This window comes from Euphorbia lathyris, chromosome 2 (genome assembly GCF_963576675.1).
Source record: "Euphorbia lathyris chromosome 2, ddEupLath1.1, whole genome shotgun sequence".
Lineage (NCBI taxonomy): Eukaryota > Viridiplantae > Streptophyta > Magnoliopsida > Malpighiales > Euphorbiaceae > Euphorbia > Euphorbia lathyris.
The window spans coordinates 45,506,356-45,525,439 of NC_088911.1; the positions used below are offsets into that span (position 1 = coordinate 45,506,356).

The 19,084-nt window shown below is 35.5% G+C and overlaps 1 pseudogene; it reads right to left on the reverse strand.

The window, feature by feature from the left end:
- Positions 1-940: 940 nt before the first annotated feature.
- Positions 941-16,204, reverse strand: LOC136216919 (BTB/POZ domain-containing protein At5g41330-like; annotated as a pseudogene).
- Between the last annotated feature and the right edge of the window lie 2,880 nt (positions 16,205-19,084).

The following is a 19,084-nucleotide window of genomic DNA, read 5'->3' on the forward strand; positions in this document are numbered from 1 at the left end:
TCTAGTCATATCAACAATCCACTAATCACGTCAAACTTGGATTGAGAAAAACTTATGTACCATAAGCTTGCTCACTTCGATGGCTTGAAATTTTTTTAGAAGAGAAGCCCCATCTTTCGGAAGCCTGCTCCGACAAATAAAATCCAACCATCATCTGCTAACCATTCGGTTGTATCTGCCCTGGGCAGAGGTTTAACTCCCTAAAAAACTCAACAAAAAAGGAAGCAAATGTAGCCTCATCATGGCTTCAAGTTTCTCTTCGTAGACAATCACGTCATTTGGCGTCACTAGGTTTTTCACTCTCACTTCTCCTAGAAGCGTGGATCGCTCATACAGCTCCCTAAACCTATAAGAGGTCGATATTTTTGCCTAGATCTTTCTAGACAATTATCTGTCACGACCCAACCCAGGTCATTACCGGCGCATAAATTAAATTAACTTTAATTTATGCTAGCCTTAATTCTGAACTAATAGAAATTCCAAAATTTACTAACAGAATATCAAACTCGTCTCAATTACATCAATAAACCTTAAAAGAATCAAATGTGCAAGTCTGAACCTCAATAATCAAAATTCTCTAACGGATAAATAAAGCTAAATTCTTAAGCAGTCTCCTTCAACAACAATCCAAGGGTTACCTCACGAACATGGACCTTAATCTGAAAAAGAAAGATTCAACGTGGTATGAGATTTTCGTCTATATGAGCGAAAACCTCAGTGAGCAGTAGCTATAGCACACAACAAAAAAGGAACAGGCAGGCAGGCTGATACTCTTAAAACATGATAATTATAATTCAAAATATAGGATTTCAAATTCAGTTAGACTAAAGGGTCAATATAAGATAAGCCATTCAAAATAATGGTAATCAATTGTCAAACATAATACTGAAGCCTTTCAAAATATCAAATATTAGAACAATTAGAAAATAAGATAAAAGCTTTAAAACACATGGTACATTGTCACAGAGTGGTGATACTTCACACCACCAGGGCCAGATAGATAGTAAGCGCGCTACCAATAACAAATACAGATAACAGATAATTGTCTTCACTGATCTTATGCATGATTCTAATACTGACACAACCGACGACAAACTGACAACTAACAACCTGACTCGAAGACAAATGCAAAATCCTAATGTTATAAAGATCGGTGAGAGGCGAGATAACATATACAAATATACTGAGCACTAGTACCAGTTTGAAAACATATTGTATACATATATAAATCAGAAACTCATAACTGATTGAACGAATTATCAGGTTTCTAAAATAAAGGTAATAACTGCGATAAATCACGTATCAGAAAAATACAAATCATATCAAATCAATTTTTAATAATTTCATTGTAACTGATAATAAAACAAATCAAATATAAGGGCATGTTCCCAGAATATATACGCTCTAATACTAACGATTTTTAGTAAACAGAAGGTTCAAAATCTACGCTTTTATAAAAGGAAATATATAATCAAATGTCAATTTTGATAAACAGTTTAAAATCTGATATTTCAATCAAACAGTGTCGTGTACTATAATTACCACTCACCTGAATTACGAAAGAATGCTTGGTCTACTATCACAACTGCCTGTCAGTTAAGCGTTCAGGGAAAAATTCTGAAGTTCCTATATCAAGAATGACAGGAGCCAAATAAATTATTCTAATTCATTTTAACTAAATTGAGTAAAGGAAAACTAATTTAAAGAAAGAAGGGTTAAGTTCCAAATAGGGGGTTCCTGGTTAAAAGAAAGCAAAGAAAAATAAATAGCACTAGAATTAATTCATGGTATAACTAATTGATTGAAGGTATGAAATTGGGAGACAATTAATTCATAACAATTCATGATGGCATAAAAGTCTATATAAAATAAAGCTTTCTTTTTTGTTTGTTTTGTTCAGAAAGTGAAAATTGGGAACCATTGAAATTCAAGGACAAACCCTTTTTGACATTGGGTGAAGAGATTAAGAAATTATATAATGAATAAAAACAAAACCTAGCCTAGAAACGATGATTAAACTAGGAAGAACACTTTCATCATTGTGAGAAAGTTTATTGAAAAGATAGCAAAAAAAAAAACAATAGAGTCCTAATTAGTTCTAGCTAAAAAAATTAGTTCTAGCTAAAAAAATGCGACAGTAAAATAAAAAGGCTAACCTCGAGATTTGATCAAAAGAAATACAAGATGAAAAGCAAATGAAGGTATGACCATGAAAAGAAAGAAGACGACGGCTCTTGAACCAAAGGATGAGCAAATTATTTTATTTTATTTTACAGGGTTAGTTGTGGAAAGTGTGTAGTTTTAAGAAGCCTGACTCAAAATTAGGTAAAATAAAATAAAAGTGGGTAGTTTTTATAAAATAATAATAATAATAAATTATAAAAATTCAGGGTCATTATTTTATCATCCAAGCTTCCTTTAAGAATTTGCAGTCTGGTGCTTTACACCTCTCAGCTACTTCAAACCTAGCTCCCTCTGACCCATGCGGCCACACTCTGTTCCACATCCTTTCATACAGATCGACCAGGTTCAACCCATCACTAACTAGGTAGGTAGCCACCCTCACCACCACTTCTAGGACACCGGGCCTTATACCACCCTCCAGATGATGAACTGAGAGGCTCATATTTTACGACCAATGCTTTTTACATTGGGCTTCCTCACACTCTGCCTATCCTCCTCTCTTCCAGCACCACCTCAACAGTCTTATGTTTCAATGCCTCACATGGCTTGTATCCATGAGCATATAACTCGTAAGCTTCACACTAGAAATTCTTACAACTTTCACGCGAGAGAAAAAAAAATCTTGAAAGAATAGCGAGAGAAGAACTGACTTCTAAGTTCAACAACACCATAGTGACCTCTGATGTCGCATGCATGCTTCAGCTACGACACATGGTCGCATAGGTAAGAGAGAAGATAACCTTTAGCAGCTAAGTAGGAAGAACCCTTCAAAGTTGGAAGGAAGCAGAAATGTTTTGCCAAAAGTTTCTACACCTTTAAAAATGGAAACTATTTATAGAGGCTAGCAAATTGGCCAAACGAGACCAAGATGTGACGGTCCAAGGATCGACATTTATCACTCACACGACCGCCAAACCATCAACACACCATAAATGACTCCCAGGTCATTATTATGCTCAAGGATGAAGAAGTAACCCCTTAGATGCTAGGCAGCTAGCATCCACTTACTGAAGCTCTCCACTAACAGCCTTCAGAAGTTTTTTCAACACTTCACAACCGTCTCAACTTGTTCGTTCATCGACGACCGCATATCCAATTCTTTTCAACACTTTGCAATAAACACACCTGATTTTCCATTCGGCAACCTCACATACAATGGTTCGAAACACCCGACCAAAAAGGGATGGACTAATTGATGAGGCAGATGGGTCAAAACCACCAAGCACGAGGTCTAGCCCAACATAAATGGTAAAGGTCCGGCCGGACCTGACCCACACTCAAAGGCCTACATATAAGGCAAGCAACTCAACAAGTAAATGGGCACATTCTCTCTCTCTCATTATCTCTCTCTCTCTCTCTCTCTCTCTCTCTCTCTCTCTCTCGTTACATTGCCTTTTTATTACATTATTAACTTGGACGTGGGAGTGTTCCTAGGGACCGCTCCCAACACAAGAGAAGTGCCATATAGACCAAAGTAACAATTATGATAATTAATAATGTTATGGAGTAGAGTTGTTGCTCATCTTTGATAATCATGTTACGTAGTATGATACAAGCTTCCATAATGTTATGGTTCTTATTCTCTATGCATTATATTCCATTTGAATTTTCTCTGGAGGAACGGTAGAATGATTCGATTATAGACAGGGGCGAGCATGGTTCGGTTTGGTTCAAAAACCGAACCAAATCGAACCAAACCAAACAAAATAATAAGGCTTTTTTATAAACTGAACCAAACCAAATTAAAATTCGGTTTGGTTTGGTTCCATTCGGTTCTATTTTATTCGAATTGGAATTAATGAATTATATTTTTTATGGCTGCCACTGCCTATTATGAATATTTTTTAGGAAAAAGTACAAAAATAAACCTTGTAGTTACACATGTTTTCGATCGGCACTCTTGTGGTTTAAAAATTTACAAACTAGTACATTGAGGTTCATTTCGTTAGCAAACACATGCCAAATTGACTAACGGTGTTAAAAAAGTCAAAAATCAAAGGGAAAAGAGTAAATTTTATCCTTAAATTTATTTATTTTATAAATTAACTCTCTTATTATCTAATTATCACAAACAAATCCAAAATAAAAAATAAAAATCAATTACACTATCTTCTTCCTCTCTCGTTAATTTTTATTTTTCTTCTTCTTTCTCTCTCTACTCTCTTCTCTTTGTTATTTTTTCTCTCTCTAAAATCAATTGAACAAACAAACATGGTAATTAAATATAAAATTAAATATAGATATGAAAAGAGAAATGATACAAACAAACGTGGTATAATGCTCAAAGTAAACAATTAAATAAATAACAAACACAAGTGCTCCAATGTTGAGTTACGATGTCATATTCTTCTACCCACTTCAATTTCGTCGTCGGAATTGCAAAGTCAAGATCTTCTCTGAATATCTTACACGGAGTGTTTGTTAGAAGAGATATAGGAAGTGGGATAGGGATAAAAAAACATGAGATAAATTATCCCGTGTTTGTTTGGGAGATAGAAGAGTGAGACATATGAGGGATAAGTCTCTTATCCCTCAAATCATATACCCAAAAGGGGGTGGGATAAGCTCCTATGATTTTAATAGGATGGAAAAGTCAATCTTATCCCTCAAATTAATGTTATGTATTTTAAATAAGGTTAAAATTGTAAAATGTATTATTTTATCCATATTGTCGGGGATTAGTTTAGCTTGCTTTAATTTTATTAATAATCAGGTTCATATATATTCTTTTCCTTTGAGTGATTTTTCATAATTATGGATCATGTGCTTCAACTTATCAATGAGTACCGCTGGAATTCTGATCCATACTATTCTCCATGTCCCAATTTCTTTTGAAAGCAATCAGGTTCAGATAATTATCAATCATATTCTATTAATTCATCAACCTCTGGTATGTCTCTTGATGAAATTGTTTTGAATTTAGCCACTCCAATTTTAGTTCATGATTATGCATTAGAGGAAGATGAAATAATAGAAAATGATAAGGTAATTGATGATAAAAATTACATAGCTGTCAATGAGTTAGATTATTCAAAAGATTTTTATGTTTTGGATGCAAGTAATTCAATCATAAATTCAGAGAAATTTTTTCCAATTGACTCGTCTAAGGCTAATGAAAATTTAGATATTCAAGAGGGTATAATTTTATATCCAATTGAATTTCATTGTGTTTTTCAGGATAGCTTGATTGATTCCACTGTGCAGGAAAAGAGTAACCCGGACAATCTTGAAAATTATTTTGGTTATGATTGGGATGAAAAAAATGATGAACGGTTAGGAATTGGATAATGTAAAATCATAAACGTCTGGCCATAGACGTTAACTAGAGGCGCTAATGGGAGGCAACCCAGTTTTAGTCTTGCCCAAGACCAACGTTTATCATTTATATTCAGTCTTTTTTTATTTTATTTATTTCATGTAGGTTAACTAATTTAACTAACATCATCTTCTCCAAAGGGCTTGAATTTCTGACTTTTATTTTACAGGTTTGAAGAAAAAGAAAAGAATGAAGGGATAAAGGCCAAAAGAGAGTTAGGGAGTTAATAAAAAGCCCATAAGTGTTAAGCAAGGAAAAAAGAAAAAAAAACAATTTTATCCTAAACATTATTTTTTTAATCCTTAATTCTACCTTACACAGCCGCACACTTCTGTTTTCTTCCCTCACCAATTCCAACCTGAGCATCACCGCATCCTTCCTCTTTAATTTTCTTATTTCTAACTACCTCACCAATTCGATCCACTTCCCTAGATTTTTTATTTTATTTTATTCCATTTCTTTTTTTTTTCCTTTGAGTTCCACCCAACACCCACTCTCTTTTTCCAATTTCAATTTATTTCCCATTCCCATATACTCACCATCACCATTCCATCTGACATCCTCGCTGCGGTTTGAAGAACGAGACCCCCTCCTCCAAAAGGGGCGGTATGTTTTCCATAACTCGTCTATATTTTGATTTTAGTTCAAATTTTATCTTTTTCGTTGTGGTGTTTGCTGCCCTTCGCCCCTAATTGTGTGAATTCTGCACCGAGACAGTGCGTGGAGAAAGTGGGGGAGGGATCTTTGCTATAGAAGTGTTTGGCTTGTGATTTCATGGTTAATTGGTTGATTATGCATACCGTTGAAAGGCTTCTGACTATTTTGAAAATTTTGTGCTCTGTTTTTGCAATGATTTTCATGCTGGTATGTTTGGGATTAAATTTCTGAATTTCCTGCTGAAATTTTCTGAGTTAAATGATACAAATTTGCTAGTTTTTGGTGCTGATTTACTGCTATAAATTGATTAATTTGCTGCTGAAATTTTGGGTGAATTATCTTCAAGTTGCTGCTGAAAAATCGAGTTTAATTCTATGGGATATGTGCTGAAATAGTGTGAGGTGTCTGCCTCAAAAGAAAAAAAATCAGAAAATATGCTCGAGTCTAGTGTGAGGTGTCCACCTCTTGCTTCGTCCATAAAACTACCAATGCTAGCTCTCTATTTTGCGCTCAATTGAAACTAGGTTGCTAACTTAGTACTGAAATCCTTAAGTCTTGTATTGAGTAAGGTCATTGATTTCAAAGGGTCAGGATTGCATCATTGCCTTAAAGATGCATATGAACTACTTGATTAATCTCCCTTTACATGGAAAGATGTTTTGAATGAAGCAACACCACTTTTATCCCTATTTTTGGAAAGACTTTGAGCCTAAATGCAAGAACAAAATACATTACACTTTGTTCTATTTTTCTGAGTGTTGTCCAATTTTAGTTTGAAATTCTAAAACTTGCCATGTTATGCATTTCGAGACCACATCTGATGAATTTGAGCATTAAAAATGATAAGGGCATTAGGTTTTGTTTTCTTAGCCATTTCAAATAAATTCGAACCCTTAGTCTTTCTCAAGACTAACAAAAATAACAGTATCCAGCCCTTAGTTTAGCCACATTTGAGCCTTTTCCCCATTCTTGACACAGCCCTTGTTTGAGTCCTTTGGTCAGGGACATTTTAGCCATCAGAGTCTGTATATTCTTTTACTTTATTCAATGATTAATTGCTGCTTTGAGCAATTTCCGTGTTCGAAAACCACAAGTTCATCAAAGTATAAGGATTCAATTGAATAGTCCTTTAGTTATAGTATATGTGGGTGTGCTTCAAAAAGTGTCTAAATAGACATTAGTCTGCAAAATAGCAGCTTTCTTGTTCTAGTTCAAAGATTTTCTATATTAAAAAAATTCAGAAAAAAGCCTAAAAAAACAGAAAAAAGCCTCAGAAAAAAAGAAGAAAAAAAAGTCAGAGGCATAAAAAAAGAAGAAAAAGAAACAAAGAAACATTTCTTGTTAGTTTTTTTTTCATTTCAGTCTGTTCATAGTTGTTTAAGTTCATCTTGAACGTTCATTCTGAAGTTTGAGAATTGTAAGTCGTTTGTAAATAATTGAGCTTTGATTTCCATTTTGGCCATTTTCAGATTAGAATGTACATTTTTACTAGTCTCGGTTTCCCTTTCTTCCTCCTTTCCTTTCCAAACCTTACCCCTAACTTATGTTACACCTTGTTTTAAGTCCCTTTTGATTTAGTGTCTTGAATTCATACTAAGTGGTGGAGATTTGATATATTGGCAAGCTTATGGTAATTTCATTCTAAATTGTGACTTGAGTGATTTCTTAAAACTAATTATAGCTTAAACACTTGAGTGCAATGAGTGACCTCTGTGAGGGTGCTGCTGATTTTAATTCATCTCTCATGTACATGGTCAAAAGCTTATTTGGTGAGATTTTTCAAGTAGCTACATTGTGTATTTAAACATGAATAAATTCTTGACTTGGAGAGTTAATGGCTGATAATCTTTGCATTATGAGGGGGGATCGGGAAAGGTTAGTAAACACGAAATCATTAGAGCTAAGAACTGTTGACATGATCTAGTATGCTTGAGGACAAGCATTGGGTAAGTGTGAGGTGTTTGATAAGTGTCTATTTCAGCGATAAAATACCCACTTGTTATGCTATTTGTTAGCCGGTTTGATTGTTATCACGGGTTTTATTGCTTGTTTTGTGTATTATGCCTCTACAGGGACTTATTATGAAGAAAGGAGCTGAATTGGGGCTATTTGGAGCTAATTTGGCTAAAGATAAAATTTGGAACTATTTTAAAGACCTGAAGTCGAAACTGGGAGTTAGTCTTGCCCAAGACTAAGAAGCAGGCGGGCAGAAATCTTTCCAAATAGATTAAGTGCGAATCTGTTCAATTCCAACACGTTTTTAGATGTCTATTAAGGAGTTTTGAGCCTACAAATCAGGAAGGAAGAAGTCAAATAGTATTAGGAAGTTAGAATATTTATTTTTTTATAATTAGTTAGGATTTATCTCCTAATTAGGGTTGGAGAACTCCTATAAATAGGAGAAGATCTACCTCTAATGGAGAATTCGGTTTTACATTCAATTTTTATTTTTAGTTTTTTTATTCAGTTTTAGGTTTAGATTTTATTTTTATTTTATTCTCTCTTTCCCAAGACAGAGAGCGTTATTCTTCCATGGCTATTCATAGCTAAATTTCCAACTTCGGTTAAGGGTTAATTCAAGGGCAGGTTTTCTCAAGTATTGTGAGATCGTTTTACTCCTATAATTCTTCTCTATTGATGTCATTTATTTATTCGCTGTGTTTAGGGATTTCATCCCAATTGTTAATTTACATTTGAGTAATAATGGCCGATTGTTCTTTGACTAAATTAACATACAACTATTTGATTAAGCTAGGGAATCGAAGAGTCATTGTTTAGTTGAATCGAAAAAGGTAGTGATTGATAACATAAAATCGAATCTTGGAATGTATTCGGAGATAAAATCAGACTGACAATCTGAAGTTCCTTTCTCCACGTGACATTAATACATCAAGATTCAATTTTATCACATCAAGTGAATAAATAATTAAGTTTCTGAATCGATATCACTGAGAATCGGTTGGCTTAGACTAGGTTCTTCTATTTCATAATGCTATTAACAGGTTGAATCTTAGCCATTGAGGAAAGGTTATTTGTTAATTAGGGATTGGTTATAGTCTTACTTAACCAATTCAATAATACGGAAGAATAATCCAAACTAATCTTGTCGTAATGCCTTGAATCAGTATATCCCGTTTCCTATTCGGAGTAGGATTGGGTTTCGGATTCCTAGTTGGATTAGGATCATGGGTTCCTAGTTGGATTGGGATCATGGGTTCCTAGTTGGATTGGGATTGGGATCATGGGTTCCTAGTGGGATTAGGATCATGGGTTCCTAGTGGGATTAGGTTAGATTGGGTATTATAAATACTCCATTATGTAACCTAATCATTGTAATCTGATTTTTCACTTCCTAATAATACTATTCTCCTTCTGCCCATGGACTAGCCAACACAACGTTGGTGAACCACGTAAATCTGTGTTTTTCGATTGTTTATTATTTTATCTTTCATTAATTCTGCACAACAAACTGGTATCAGAGCTTTCGGTTTCCGATCAGGGTTTTGTTTTCTGGAGAGAAAGATGTCTGCGATGAACGTGAAAATCGAAAAGTTTACTAGGAGAAATAGTTTCAGTCTATGGCAGATCAAGATGCGGGCTTTGTTAAAACAACAAGGTCTGTGGACGCCGTTGAAGAAGGCAACGGGAGAAGTCACTGCTGAGATGACGATTCTGGAAGAAAATGCACATTCAACAATTATGTTGTGCCTCGCAGATGACGTCATCACTGAGGTCTCAGACGAAGAGACTGCTGTCGGTCTGTGGATGAAGTTAGAGAGCTTATACATGACGAAATCTCTAACGAACAAACTTCTTCTGAAACAGCGTCTGTTTGGTCTGCGAATGCAGGAAGGTATGCAACTCAGGGATCATTTAGATCAATTGAACACATTATTATTAGAATTACGTAATATTGATGTGAAAATTGAAGATGAAGATGCTGCTTTGATTCTGTTGGTGTCTTTACCGCTTTCATATGAGAATTTTGTTCAATCATTTATTGTTGGTAAAGATTCTGTGACTCTGGAAGAAGTTAGGTCATCTCTTCATAGCAGGGAGTTGCGTCATAAGGCGAGCAATACAGGTGCAGATAATCAGGCCTCTGGATTGGTTGCCAGCGGCAGTAAGGGAAAGGGAAACGGTGGAAAGAAGAAGTCTAAGAAGCCGTTCTCAAAGGGTCCCAAGCCAGACGACACCTGTAATTACTGTAGGGAGAAAGGACATTGGAAAACTGATTGTCCAAAGAAGAAGAAGAAATTAGAAAATCAACCAGGTTCGGCTGCTGTAGCAGATGGCGACATCAGCTCTGAAAATGATATTGCTCTAGTTGCTGATGGACACACTCATCACTCTGATGTGTGGGTTCTTGATTCTGGAGCATCTTACCATATTTGTCCAAGGAGAGACTGGTTTTCAACTTATAAGCAAGTAGATGGAGGTAGCATTTCAATGGCTAATAGTCATGTCTGTAAAGCAGTTGGAATAGGCTCGATCAAGTTGAGGACACATGATGGTAAGTTCTGCACGTTGAACGAAGTCAGGCATGTTCCATTGATGACGAAGAATCTGATATCTCTGAGTCTGTTAGACAGCAGGGGTCTCAGCTGGTCAGGAAAAGATGGAGTTCTACATGTCTATAAAGGTTATGATGTGATTCTGAAAGGTGTGAAGCATGGTACTTTGTATTTCTTGCAAGGTTCCACTGTTACAGGTTCAGCTAATGCTACATCGTCAGAGATTGACCAGGAGGATATGACAAAGATATGGCATATGAGACTTGGTCATATGGGCGAAAGAGGGATGCAGATTCTATCAAAGGATGATCTTCTTGATGGTCATAAGGTCAAGAGTCTGGAGCTTTGTGAACACTGTGTCTCTGGGAAACTACATCGCAGCAAGTTTCCAAAGCTATTCGCATAACAAAAGACACACTTGATTACATCCACTCTGATTGTTGGGGTCCATCTCGAGTTGAGTCTTTGGGAGGTCACAGATATTTTATGTCTCTGATTGATGATTATTCAAGGATGACTTGGGTCATCATGATGAAGCATAAAAGTGAAGCTTTCAAGAATTTCAAGCAGTGGAAAGCATTGGTGGAAAACCAAACAGGAAAGAAGATAAAGAGGCTGCGAACTGATAATGGTCTGGAATTCTGTTCGTCTGAGTTTGATCAGTTCTGTAAGGATAAAGGGATTGCTCGGCATCACATAGTCAGGAATACACTGCAACAGAATGGTGTAGCTGAACGAATGAACCAGACATTACTGGAGAGGGTGAGGTGCATGCTCTATAACGCTGGGTTAGAAAGAAGATTCTGGGCTGAAGCGGTGAACACAACATGTTATTTGATTAACCGCGGACCACACACCGGCATACAACTCAAGACGCCTACAGAAATGTGGTTAGGAAAGGTTGTTGATTACTCAAATTTGAAAGCTTTTGGGTGCACAGTTTACTATCATGTTAATGAGGGTAAGCTAGAGCCAAGAGCCAAGAAGGGAGTGTTCGTAGGCTATGGAGATGGAGTTAAAGGCTTCAGGATCTGGTCTCCATCAGAGAAAAGGGTCATTTTGAGCAGAAATGTAGTCTTTGACGAAAAATCTGTGCTTAGACCCATTGTGAAGCCTACAACTGCAATAGAAACTGATAACATTGATAAACATGTGGAGTTTCATGTCGTACAGAGTGAGAGTGGCTTGAAGGAACAAGAGTTAGAAGCAGAAATAGAGCTACCAGAGTCTACACCATCAGTTTCTCAACCATCTGAAGCTACACATCGTAGCTTAGCTCAAGATCGACCAAGGAGGGTTGGAGTTAGGCCACCTAAGAGGTATGAGGACATGGTGGGCTATGCACTACATGTTGCTGAAGAGGTGGACACTCATGAACCATCAACTTACCAAGAAGCTGTTTCAAGCACCGATTCTGAGAAATGGCTTGCTGCTATGGGAGATGAGATGGAATCCCTTCATAAGAATCAAACATGGGATTTAGTCATACCACCTCCAGGGAGAAAGATTATTACTTGCAAGTGGGTTCTCAAGATGAAGGAAGGGATATCACCTGCAGAGGGAGTCAAGTATAAGGCTAGAGTTGTTGCTAGAGGTTTCAATCAAAGAGAGGGAGTGGATTATAATGAGATATTCTCACCAGTAGTCAGACACACCTCTATTAGAGTGTTGCTAGCTATAGTTGCACATCAGGATTTGGAGCTTGAGCAACTTGATGTAAAGACAGCTTTTCTGCATGGAGATTTGGAGGAAGAGATCTACATGACCCAACCAGATGGTCTCCAGATTCCTGGGAAGGAGAATTATGTTTGCAAGTTGAAGAAGTCCTTGTATAGACTTAAGCAGTCTCCTAGGCAGTGGTATAAGAGGTTTGACAGCTACATGATGCAGCTGGGCTACACTAGGAGCCCATATGATTGTTGTGTCTATTACAATAAATTGGAAGATGAGTCTTTTATCTATCTGGTATTGTATGTAGATGACATGTTGATAGCTACAAGGAAGAAGCACGACATTTAGAAGTTGAAGGGTCTTCTCAGCGCAGAGTTCGAGATGAAGGATTTGGGTGCAGCTCGGAAAATTCTAGGAATAGAGATTTACAGGGACAGAAGCAAAAGGAAACTTTTTCTGTCACAGAAGGGCTATATTCAGAAGATCTTGTCAAGATTTGGTATGTCTACCGCAAAGCCCATAAATACTCCTAGTGCTGCAAGTGCACATCTGTCTATTGCTTTTGCACCTAAGTCTGCTGAAGAGAAGGAGTACATATCTCGAGTTCCCTATGCTAGTGCAGTAGGAAGCTTGATGTATGCAATGGTCTGCACTAGACCTGATCTTGCACAGTCTGTTAGTGTTGTTAGCAGGTTTATGGGTGAACCTGGCAAGGAGCATTGGCAAGCTGTGAAGAGGATCTTTCGGTACCTAAAAGGTACATCTGATGTTGGTCTCATTTATGGAGGTGATACAGAGTGTTTGGTGACAGGTTTTTCAGACTCTGATTATGCTGGAGATGTTGACAGTAGAAGATCTATGACTGGTTATGTTTTCACTCTTGGCGGTTCAGTTGTCAGTTGGAAAGCTACTTTGCAGCCTACAGTGACTTTGTCTACTACGGAAGCAGAGTATATGGCACTGACTAAAGCTGCTAAGGAGGGGATTTGGCTTAAAGGACTGGTTAGTGATCTTGGTCTACATCATGATCATACTACAGTGTATTGTGACAGTTTGAGTGCAATCTGTTTAGCCAAAGATCAAGTTCATCATGAGAGGACCAAGCATATAGATGTGAGGTATCATTTTCTGAGAAGTGAAAAGAGGGTCAAGGTGAAGAAGGTAGGCACTGCTGACAATCCGGCTGACATGTTTACCAAGCCTGTTCCACAGAGCAAGTTTCAACACTGTTTGGACTTGCTAAACGTCAGAGATTATTAGTTGCCCTGTGGGGGAAACTCTGAGGCAGAGGGAGAAGTATGTTCATCTGGCACTGTCATGGGTGCATCTGTTATGTTTTCAGGAGGATTCAAATCAAGGTGGAGATTTGTCGTAATGCCTTGAATCAGTATATTCCGTTTCCTATTCAGAGTAGGATTGGGTTTCGGATTCCTAGTTGGATTAGGATCATGGGCTCCTAGTTGGATTGGGATCATGGGTTCCTAGTTGGATTGGGATTGGGATCATGGGTTCCTAGTGGGATTAGGATCATGGGTTCCTAGTGGGATTAGGTTAGATTAGGTATTATAAATAGAGCTAATTACAAATCTAGCCCAATTAAAAGGGTCCATTTACATATCTAACCCACTTTACTTCAATATCACCAAATTAGACACATTCATCCACTTTGGACAAGAATACCCATATTTCTAGTCGATCCATTCTTCTTCTTCGATCGATTCTTCTTCTTCTTTCTTCTTCGATCGAATCTTCTTCTTCTTCTTTCTTCTTCGATTGGTTCATCTTCTTCTTCTTCTTCGGTTCATGTTCTTCAATTTCTGATACCAATCGTTAGTGATTATTGAAGTATTATGTTCAATTTCCCGTAGAAATGGTATGTTTTTAGCTTATATACATGTTTTTCTTGCTAGTCTTGCCTCTTTCTTCATCTGTAATGGTATTGTTTCAATTTCCTCTATTTTCCACCATTTTCCGTCAATTTCCTCCATTGTTGTCGCATTTATGACGAATTTGTCGCATTTCATCACAAATGCGACATCACTTCACAAATGCAACAATCGCTGTCGCATTTTGTCGCAAATGCGACAACTTCTGTCGTATTTCGTTGCAAATGCGACAACTTGCTGTCGCATTTCGTCGCAAATGCTACAACTGTTGTCGTAGATGCGACAAATCTTGTTGCATTTGCAACGAATTCGTCACAAATGCGACATCACAGCAGTTCAATTGTTAGATTTTTTTTTCTTATTTTTTGAGATTTCCTTCCTAATCCTCTTCCGCAAACACTAGTTCTTCAAAGTTGAACGAAACAAAATCTCTTCTCTCTATAAACCACCGTCTTTTCGCCCGTTTGGGTTGACGAGAAAGACGTTCAGAATCTGAGAAAGAAGATGAATTGAAATAAGGGTATTCTTGTCCAAAGTGGATGAAAGTGTCTAATTTGGTGATATTGAAGCAATGTAGGTTAGATATGTAAATGGACCTTTTTAATTGGGCTAGATTTGTAATTAGCCCTTATAAATACTCCATTATGTAACCTAATCATTGTAATCTGATTTTTCGCCTCCTAATAATACTATTCTCCTTCTGCCCGTGGACTAGCCAACACAATGTTGGTGAACCACGTAAATTTGTGTTTTTCTATTGTTTATTATTTTATCTTTCATTAATTCCGCATAAAAAATCTGATATTTGATTAAGAATAATCTTTTCCGTCAATGATTAAGACTAACTGAAATCCTTGCCTGAGAATCCCTTGACTGAAATCTTCTTTACTATTTACATTCAATCCCAATTCTATTTCGCTGTTTTTGCAATCTAATCAAATCTCCCCTTATTTAATTTTATTGTCTTCTTGATAATTAATTTAGTTAAATCAGTACTAATCCTTTGGGTTCGACCTTTGCTTACCCTTGCGCAAGCCTAAGCGCTGTGAAGTTATATTTATCTTTGGTGGTTTCGACACCCGTCAACATTGAATAATAATTCTCGACTATCATATTTTTATCTTTATCCCAACCTTTATCCTTATCCTTATCCCAATATAATATCAAATGCCCCCATAGTGACCAATCTCTGTTACTAGAAGAAACGTTTGTAAATCATAAACCATGATAGAATTTGAGTTTCGGCAGCCTGATTCGAAGCTGGTGAATAACAAATCTGGTGAAGCTCCGGTTGCTTGAACCGTCGAGCTCGATCTGGTTACGTTTTCCTAACATACAGTTTCTCTAACAAAACCCGTTTCGAGATCAAGAATTTGCATACCAGAGAAATCAGTGGTGCCGGCCGCTGCTAGATTTGGGGAAAGTGCTAACAGAGAATCAATTGCAGTGAATTAAGTTAAAATCGTTGTTTTTCTCCGTAAAGCCCAATCGAAAGAAGTGATTTTGCTTCCGTGTGCGACGTGTAAAGTCCCGAACTCCGTCGTAGCCATGGTGGAAGCAAAATCCATGTCGTTCAACGGCAAAGTTTGAGATTTTTCGAGGTTGAAAGCGTCGAATTGAGAATGACTAGATAGTGAGTTAACCAATAAAGATTCAACATTATAAAACTTCGATTCAGTGATCAAATCTTCGAGATCGAAAGCTTTAGCCTTTGACGGCAAATTCCCAGTTCTCAATAGAGATACAAGAACAGAGAACAACTCAGGGTCCCGTTCGATGAATCGAGGACCCAATTGAATAGATTCGGCTCGTTGAGAGAACAATGATTTGGGTCCGACGAGTGCTAAAGTTTGCTTTGTGTTCTGAAAAATCTGACCGCCCACATCAATTGTGATGATATCAGATAGAGTATTAACCTTAAGGGGCTGAATAAAGTTGATATTTTGAGCGGCCGGAGGCATAGTAAAAGGAGGCATTGTTAAACAATTGATTTTAGAGAGAGAAAAATTAACAAGAGAAGAGAGAGAAAGAAAAAGAAAAATAAGAAATTAATGAGAGAGCAAGAAGATAGTGTAACTGATTTTATTTTTTATTTTGGGATTTGTTTGTGATAATTAGATAATAAGAGAGCTAATTTATAAAATAAATAAATATAAGGATAAAATTAACTCTTTTTCCTTCGACTTTTGATTTTTTTTTTAACACTGTTAGTCAATTTGGCTTGTATTTGCTAACGGAATGAACTTCAATGTATCAGTTTATAAATTTTTAAACCACAAGGGTGCCGATCGAAAACAGATGTAACCACAAAGTTTATTTTTATACTTTTTCCTATTTTTTAACTAAGAAATATTAATACATAAGTAATCAAAATATTAATACATAAGTAATCAAATAATTAGATACATAAGTAATGAGTATATACTGTGTAGTTTATGTTTTTTTGTTTTCTCGGGCTATTTTTAAGAAAAAAAAAATTCAACAAGTCTTTTTTTTTTTTTTTTTTTACAATGAGAATGAAACAATACTTTTTATAAAATATATTTAAATTTAAAAACAAAAATTCTATAAACAAAACAAAGAAGCAATCTACGTTTTGATTTGGAAGACTAGACCAAAGCAAATATTATACTGGTCTTAGCTAGGAACTTTCCGTTTCTTTCTGTCCCATAATCACTAGTAATGAGTTAAGTTTAATTAATTATATTTTGAGAGAAAGTTTGATTACTTATTAGTTGTTAGATTTTATTAATATTAGTTTTTACTTTGGGTTAAGTTTAGTTTTTATTTTAGAAAAAATAAGTTCGGTTTTTTCGGTTTAGAACCGAACCAAACCAAAAATTGAAATTGTCAAAACATTAGAACCAAATCGAATCAAATTAAAATTTTATTCGATTTTTTATTTTTGGTTTGGTTCTGTTCACCTCTAGATATACATATCCAAATATTTCTAAATTGGTTTTTTATGCTTACTGATGAATGAAAAACTTTGTTTCTCGAGTTATTGTGCGACAAAGAGAAGGGAGATGGACGGAGTATGGAATGTCTTATGAGGTTCATTACACTTATTCTTACTTGATATGCAAATTTGGAATCGCTATAAATTAGAGTTTGGAGTACTATAAAGTATCAACTCTTCAAAGAACGACTACCATTCAGGATGAGATTGACCAATAAGGAGACACTCCATAGAATAATTTCCATATGGAATATAAGATGAATATTGCTGAGGAGAATAAGATCTCCCTTACAATGCAGTTTGGTGTAGCTGCAGCTTGTTCAAGAAAAGAAGAAACTGATTATTCTTTTCATATGAATTTTCCACCAAACCCCGAGCTGATCAATATGGGGGCTTGCAAGGCCATCTTAAATATTTTTGGGGCCTGTGCTAATGAAAAATTGGACCCTATTTATTAAAAAAATCAATACTTTTAACTTAATTTTTAACATAATAAATATAATAAAAATAATTAAATTAGATATTATATAATAATAATAAAAAATAGACCCCTTAAGACTCTTAGGGGGTGTTTGGTTCACTAAAAATATACCTTGAAATGAGAATGAAAATAATTGATTCCCTTTTATAATGTTTGATTCACTAAAATTAGCTTAGGAATGAGAATCTAATTCCCCAAACTATGGGAATCATGATTCTCATCTCTAACCCCATTAATCAAATTTCATTCCCCCTTATTTATTAAATTTAACAACAAAAAAAAATTAATAAATTAACAGACAAAACCGTAAAACTCACCCACTAATTCAAAAACAATCCCACTTACAAAAAGTATAACCCATGATTATGTTTATCAAAATTATTATTAATTTACTTAATTTAATAAATAAATATTACATTCTGATTACGGATTAAACCAAATAGAATTGTTAAATTGTGATTCCGATTCTGATTCCCTATCATTCCGATTCCAATTCTAAAGTTTAAACCAAACGCCCCCTTAAAGCATTAATTTTCTGGATAAGTTAACATTCACTTAATTTTTCACATAATAATTAATAACAATAATATATTTAGATTTCTATAATAAAAAAATGGGCCCTCTTAAATTTGGGGCCCTATACGGGAGAGCTCCTTGTACACCATTCTGCTATTCCTCTGGGGGCTTAGTAAATGTTTTTAAAAGTTAGATTTAAATGTTCTTGAATATCTCGTATTTTTCTAGTTTGTTTTTAAATTTTTAATTTTTTTATGAGTTTATCGTTTTAATGTACAGTAAAACCTCGATAAATGCATATCCTTGGGACCGGAAAAAAATATTCATTAAGCGAGATTGTTTATTTATCGAAAAATGAATAAATTATTCATTTATTGATAAATCAATATTTATTATTTTATAGATAATTTTTCATTGTAAAATGCATACAGACGAAGATATTATCCAGTCAATAAGGAACAATGATGATGGAAATGATCCAGAGCTAGATGATAGTTGCGTTGTCGCAAATGTATCGTCAAAAGAGACCTTTCAAGCAATGATCACCTTAAACAACTATTTGCTACAACATGAGCAAAATATACCAGAAGTTGTGTTTGAACTACAAAAAGTTAAGAATGATGTTCATTTTGGTTTAGGTGGAAAGAAAAAACAATCAACTATAGATGCATTTTTTTTTAGAAGAAATGACTTCTAATCGATTGATTGAAAGGTTTTAGTCTCTCTATATATATTTTTGTATGTAATGTAATTCAATAATTATTAATTTATATTTTTATTGGGCCCTTAACGATTTAAAAATGTTTATTACTTAATGCATTTAGCGAGGTTATTACTTTAGTCCATTGGCCCAAGTCGGGAACACAAGAATTTATTATTTAAACGAGGTTATTACTTTCT